Here is a 6,949-nt window from a genome sequence, read left to right as displayed (position 1 = left end):
TATGAAGAGATCCACATGAGGGCAGCACAAGACAAAATGCCACAGGATGTCCCACCTGTATTATATTCAGTTAAATACTTTGTCTTTCTGAGTCTCTACAAAAGCTGTCTTTGGAGTGATGAAAAAGTTGGACTTGGAGCTAGATATTGGTGTTATTTCCTAAAAGAATAACAACAAAGAAACAAATGATTTGAAAGATCACATATTATGTGGTAAAGACTGTTAGAAGTATCATGCAATGTAGCTTGGGTTAGTACATGCTTTAAAAAATGACAAAGATTACCTTCATTTTCTATGAATCGTATATGGGGAGCACACCGATGTCACTTACAAATTGCTTTGCATGTTGTTGATTTGAAAAAAATTTAAAATGGCCAAAAAAAAAAACACTGTTCTGATTTAATAGATGTGTCAACATGTAGCTCCCCTGATCCCTCCCCTGAAATGTACTTCCTATTTGATATGAAAACCATTTCCTTGAGCTTTTGAAAAACTGTGTCCCAATTCCCTGACCCTGCACTAAATCTAAATAGTACGTTCTACACACTAATCATCATAGTATAGGCTATTGCTTTAACAGGTAGTAAACAGAAAAATCAATATGCTACTCCCAGTTAAACATCACAAAGACATTTCAAAATGGTCCCCTCAGATTTAATATTTGTTTTATTTTGCTGTCCAAGATTATTTTTGAGATGTTTAACCATAACCCACAATTTATTTTTTCTGGCTTGTGAGCAGCTCCTCCATCTTCTTTATGCATGGTATTGTGGGACAACAGGCAGGCTCAGAAATCCACCACATTTATGCTGCATACTGTGTACTTTAGTCACTTTTACCACTGTGAACACACTAAACACTAAAAACGTGCATAAAATCAGTATGTAGCTTAATATGGAGCTGGGACATCGTATAAGTAATATAAGAAAGTAATGGTTTCCTGCTTACTGTCTGAGTTTATTGAAAATGGAACATCCCTAATAGGCTTCCCAAACAAATCAAAAAAGAAATGACATAAACTCCTGTGACATTTACACCATTTATAATAGAGTTAAAAAAAAAAAAACATTTGTCAAGTGAGACAATCTATCTCAAGTTGCAAGGCATGCAAGAAATGACCTGCCAAGGGACTCCAGGGGTGAACTAGCTTGAAGCTGCAATCTGTTGCAACGCATCAAATAGTGACATTTATGTTGAAAGATGTACATGGTCCCTGTTAAATAAAAATGAATAAATAAGATAAATTGGAAATAGAAAATACTTATGCAAAATAAGAGATTGTGATGTGCAGTTTAAATCAGTGAGGCAGGGAGAGAGATCCGACCAGAACCAGTTGATATGTTGTGTTGTATTATGTTACACTCTGTATTGTTTTGATTTCATTGTCTTAATTAAAAGGTTTCGGAAAAATTGTTTGTTTGTTTTTTTCAGTGCAATTTCTTCATCTTTCAGGTTTCATGTCTGATGCATTTATCTCACTTTTGTCTCTGATAACAAGTTGTTTCATATTGTGAATTTCATGCCTGATAATCTTTGACTGACTTTCTGTTTCCAATATTTTTGTTATTTATCTATTTTTAATCAAAAGGTCTGTCAGTGTTTTTGACAGTCCACCAGGATTTGTCCCAGTGGTCCCAATTGTCAGTCGGAATACATGTTACCAGAGGTGGTGCTAGACATTTGATGTGAATTCATTGATGTTAATTTTATCGCAAATTAGTGGGTAGCACCATTGGGAAGCTCAAGTCGTGGTTTGATATATGTATGTTAATTGTGTGATGAGTATTCCGCCAGCAAGTTAATAGAGATGAATGGGTGTGGTTTGGACTCATCAGTTGTATACGGTATAAATTACTGTTTCTGAAATGGGCACAGCAGAAAATGGGTCTGACAACGCTGATGCATGAGACTGTGATTGACCGACATGTTGATAGATGAGGGCACTGAAGTTACACTGTACACTATATTTTAGACTATATTTGACTCTCCAGCTCCTGCACTGTGCTGAAAGAAAGTGTGGAGATTGGTCTAGTTATGCAAGACTATAGTTTGACTAATGTTATATTTTTTTAAAATAGGCTTTAAAATGTAATATGGCCATCAGCTGATGTTGACCCTAGTTTTCCCCTGACATTGGTCACATTCCTGTTTGGTTTTACTAGATAAAACAAGAGGAAAACACATAATGTTGCACAACATAGCCAGCTAATATTTCAAGGAAACACTTTGAAGTAAATAGTCTAATGATACACAATGCCACAGTTAAAGTGGCTGTGGTGCGATCAGTTTTCCCCTCTTCCTGCACATCAGAATCCCTTATTTTGGACAGTTTGTCAAGTATTTTCTATTTCCAATTTATTTATTTATATTTAAAAGAGACATATTAACATTTTATCTAGTGAACTATCATGTAGTCAGACTGGTCATTGGGATTACTGGGACAAATCCTGGTGGACCATCAAAAAATACACAAAGTCTTTACCATCCCTGTTAGTCTTTTTACCGGACCTCTCTGTGTGCCTGCAAATTGATGTGCATGTGAGAGAGTGCTGTGTACATGTTCAAGCAGATAAGTCCAGGGCATCAGACCATCAGTAGACATTCCCTCCATTAGCTCGCCATTATGTCACCGCTCGTCTCATCTGCAGTTCTAACTAGTCGCATTCAAAACTCAACATGGTCGGCAGTGACAGAAGGGTAGACTGCCCCTTTCTCTTCTTCTGGTAATACACATAACGGCCACCGTTGTTAAAGAGGGGCTTTCTGAATGTTACTATAGACTAGTGTAAAATACAATGGTCACACTGAAGTCAATAGTTGAGTGATTCATGATGATGTTTATGATGATGATGTGATGTTTACAGAGTTTGTGCATGTGTACTGAGTGTCCACATCTGTGGCCATAAGGCTGATACCTCCTGAAAACATTGTAAGTCAGTAATACATAGATGTATTATGTCATTGTTTGTGCTTGAGAACATTTAATGTGTATTCATTGTGCTACAAGGTGGTCACCAAGACATGCAACCACAGATCTGATGAAACAACCACAAAGTTGAACATTTAGGCCTTGAATGTTATGGTACCTGGTACACTTATGAACTGTGGTGTTCATTATGGTTGATCCATTAGGAGTCCACTAACAGCACCACTTGGGTTCAGATCAGGTATGCCATTCCTCCCAGTCCTGCCCCAGCATTGCCCATGTGAGCACTGAAGTCCCCCAAAAGGATTAGAGTGCCTAGGTCAGGGGTGCCCAATACGTCGATCGTGATCTACTGGTCGATCGCAAGAGGAGTGCAGGTAGATCGCACGGAACTCCCAATGAAGTTGAGGAAAAAATGTAGATCGCACGGCATTAAAGGAAGTAGAATCTACTTCTTCTAATGCCGTGCGATCTACATTTTTGTGCTACCTGCTACCTGCACTCCTCTTGCGATCGACCAGTAGATCGCGATCGTGATCGACGTATTGGGCACCCCTGGCCTAGGTCGTATCCTTTCCAGGCCCCTACTGAGCTGTTTTTCGGCACATAATCGCAGACAACAATCAGATTTTTTCTCCCAGCAACTTGCAGTTGCAGTCTAAGACAGCAGTGCTCACCCAGGGGAGTTTGGATCCAGAATAAGTGCTATGTGTGGAGGTGAGCCCAACTATATCTAGTTGGTACAAGTACACCTCCTGTTTAAGTTTGGCTCCTTCCCCACCAGAGAGGTGATATTCCATGTCCTTAGGATCAGTCTACTATGCCCAGGATTGGCGCATCTAGGTCCCAACTGTCACCCGGTTTACATTGCACCCGGCCACTAGATGATTGATGGCAAACTCCCCTTACAGGCCCGGCTCTAGGAGGAAGCCACAGTTTTCCTGATCCAAGCAAAGTGACACATCTTTGAACAAAAACTCCATCAGGGTTGTATGAATCACTGTTAGTCTGGCCAATGGTGTTAGAATTCTGCCTAAATATTTCAATCCACAGGGAATCCATTTAAAATTAAATGACGAAACACAGAAGCTATGCACTTATTATAAATTTTATGGTCTGATAAAAAAGAATAGAAAAATGGTCTTCTGGTTGAGAAATTGCAGAAGCATGTCCACAGTGGAGGCAGTGCAAGCAGAGAGACTGGACATTTGTGAAGCAAATTTGCAAAAATTATGTAGAATTTTATATTCATAAAATTAAATTAGCTTTAAGAGCTTTAATCTTTAACAACATGTCATGTAGGCGGGTGTATGCAATAGGCCAGGACAGCAGGAACACAGCCAGGTCTGCAGGCTTCTGTAGGCCTTCAAAATAGGTCATGTTCATATCAGGGACATATGCATAATTTTTCTGACTTCTCTGCTGCTGAAGAGATTCAGGCCAGTGGCCTGTGGCTGTGAGGAGAGCACTGTGTGGGGGATGGGATGGATGGAGGAGACCTCTACATGAAGAATTATCGTCATCAGAGATGCTGAGACACAAACACTGGAATAGACTACATACTTTTCATCTCAGCTGATTTATGGACACAACCGTTTTAACTGTAACGCATTGTCGGCCTTGGATTGTAAAAATGAAGTGATTAGTCTCCTCAAATGATTAGTCACAAACTGTTATGAATATGACTGTGACTGAGTCAGAATGAGAAAAAAACACAGCTTGTGCAGAACAAGTTCATGGATTCGCTTGGTTGTTTTTTATGCTACATAGCCTACAACATAAATTATTATTATCATAAAAAACAATCAAAATACAGATTCCAGCTAGTAGAGCAGTAAAGCAGTGGTTATTACTCTCCATGAATGCACATCTAAACCCTACTTTCTGTATGTGTGGTGGAGAGGGTCTGCCTAATTTCATTTTGTCATTTGCACTTGTCTGCAGGGATTTAAATATGTCCATGTATACAGCCCAATCAGCAACCTCCAGGGCTGAAAAATTAAGCCAAGTGCCAAAAACTGCAGTTCCTCAAATGACCACTTGAGGCTGGCTCCAAAAGTGAGTCAGTCCCCACAGATAAATTCTAGTAAGGTTTAAAGTCATTATTGAGGGTGCGACCACTGCTTTGAGTAACAGGTGGGTGAGCATATACTTGCCACAAACTGGTATGCACTGAAGTCTTGGCTCCACACACACGCCACTTCTTAGTCCAATTTTAGCCAGATTAGCCAGGAGTAAGGTGCAGTTGGACACTACCAAGATGGTGACGGTGTAGCAGCCCACTCTTGAGTTTCAAAATCGCTTCTCGGAACCCTATGGGTGATGTCACCGAGATTACATCCATCTTTATATATAGTCTATGATACAGAAACAGAATGCAACCAACAGATCTGTGAGGCCTTACTTAGGTACAGGGGTGTTTTGAGCTAAATACTAATACATCTTCATCACATCATTGTCATATCTATCTATCTATCTGTCTATCTATCTATCTTAGATATGTTAATTAGCCAGAAAATAATGTATAGCTGCGGCTGATGGGAATGTTACTAGTTTGGCAGGTGTAAGTCATAAAGTTAGGTACTGGACAAATTACAATATCAGAAAAGAAAGGTGATTATCAAAGTTATAGTTCATCCTGAGGGGAACATGAACGTCTGAAGCACATTTTACGTCATTCCTTCGAAATACTGTAACCTATTTACTTTGTTAAAAACAAACAAAAAAAGGCAATCTTCACAAAATGTGTAAATATAAATGTACTAAAGGATACATTATATTTTAAGTACAGAATGATAAAATACAATTACAAACACAACAAATTTATGTATATGACGTTTGTCATTAAAATGTGAATGTAATTAATTACTTTCTACATGTTGTGTAATATACAGTATAAGTGTCTGTAATTATGACACAAAACAAGGCTTTGGGTCCAATTCACTGCAAACTACTTATGTCTAATTTCAACCTCGATAGTATCTAGGACCCTGTACAAAGACAGACAAATGACTCGTACAGTGACTCACAATACATTTTTATTTCTAGTGCAGACAACACACAGTGCTCATATACTCATTTTGTCTTACAAGGTGTCCACTTGTTTCTTTACACTGCTTAAATCCACAATAGACATGACAAATAAAAAAATGCCACATTAAAATGATCTCATGTTTGGACAGCATCCTTTGGTGTCATTTCAACACTAAATAGCTGTCCCTGGCCTGGGACGATGCTTTGAGCTGTCGCAATACTGGGACACAACAACACATCACACAGTTGTCAATGTCAGCCTGAAGTTTAATGTCATTTGATGATCACATGGTCAAGCAAACTAGTATACATGTGACATGAGTGAACTTCCATGTTTAACCTATAATATATAACAGTGATATGACTCATCCCTCTTCAATGTAATACCAGTTTCCATACGAAGGCTTAATTATGGCGTAAAAGTAGAATAAAATGTAAGGATGAATTAATCTGAGTGAAATTCTCTATATGCCACTAAATACCATGAACCTAAGAGGTTCATGAAGATGGCTCAGATAAGCACGGTTTAATGCAAATTAAGTAAGCCTAACAATGTAAACCAGGAGTTTAAGCTTGGTAAAAATAATAATTAACCATTCAATAAATCAAGGACATTTCCCTCACTTCTTCCAGAGCTGAATCTCTATGGCACTATATACGTCCACAATGGGACATTTTGAGCACAGGGAAGATTTTTTGCAAGCGAAATTACAATGTAAAAAAAATTCATCATTATGCAAAAGAAAAACCTATAATGAGTAATATTTATATGTATTGTTTTCTGTGGAGGTTTGAGAGCAGATAAGCAGTTAATAGTGACTCAAACATATAGATACTTCTTTATTTCTCTTTTGGCTTTTCTGCTTTCTTTGATTGAGAGAGTAGAGCGTGGACAGAGAGTGGAAATTGAGGGGAGAGAGGACTCAGCCTTGTCAATGGAATGCCTTCTACTAGGTGAGCTATGAATACATTTATCGAGCACAGAATATA

Source organism: Trachinotus anak, unplaced genomic scaffold (assembly GCF_046630095.1).
Source record: "Trachinotus anak isolate AG129_WGS33_773 ecotype Australia unplaced genomic scaffold, CSIRO_AGI_Tana_v1 ptg000025l, whole genome shotgun sequence".
NCBI classification, from domain to species: domain Eukaryota; kingdom Metazoa; phylum Chordata; class Actinopteri; order Carangiformes; family Carangidae; genus Trachinotus; species Trachinotus anak.
The sequence above is the reverse complement of the archived record's forward strand: the minus strand, read 5'-3'. Positions refer to the sequence as shown.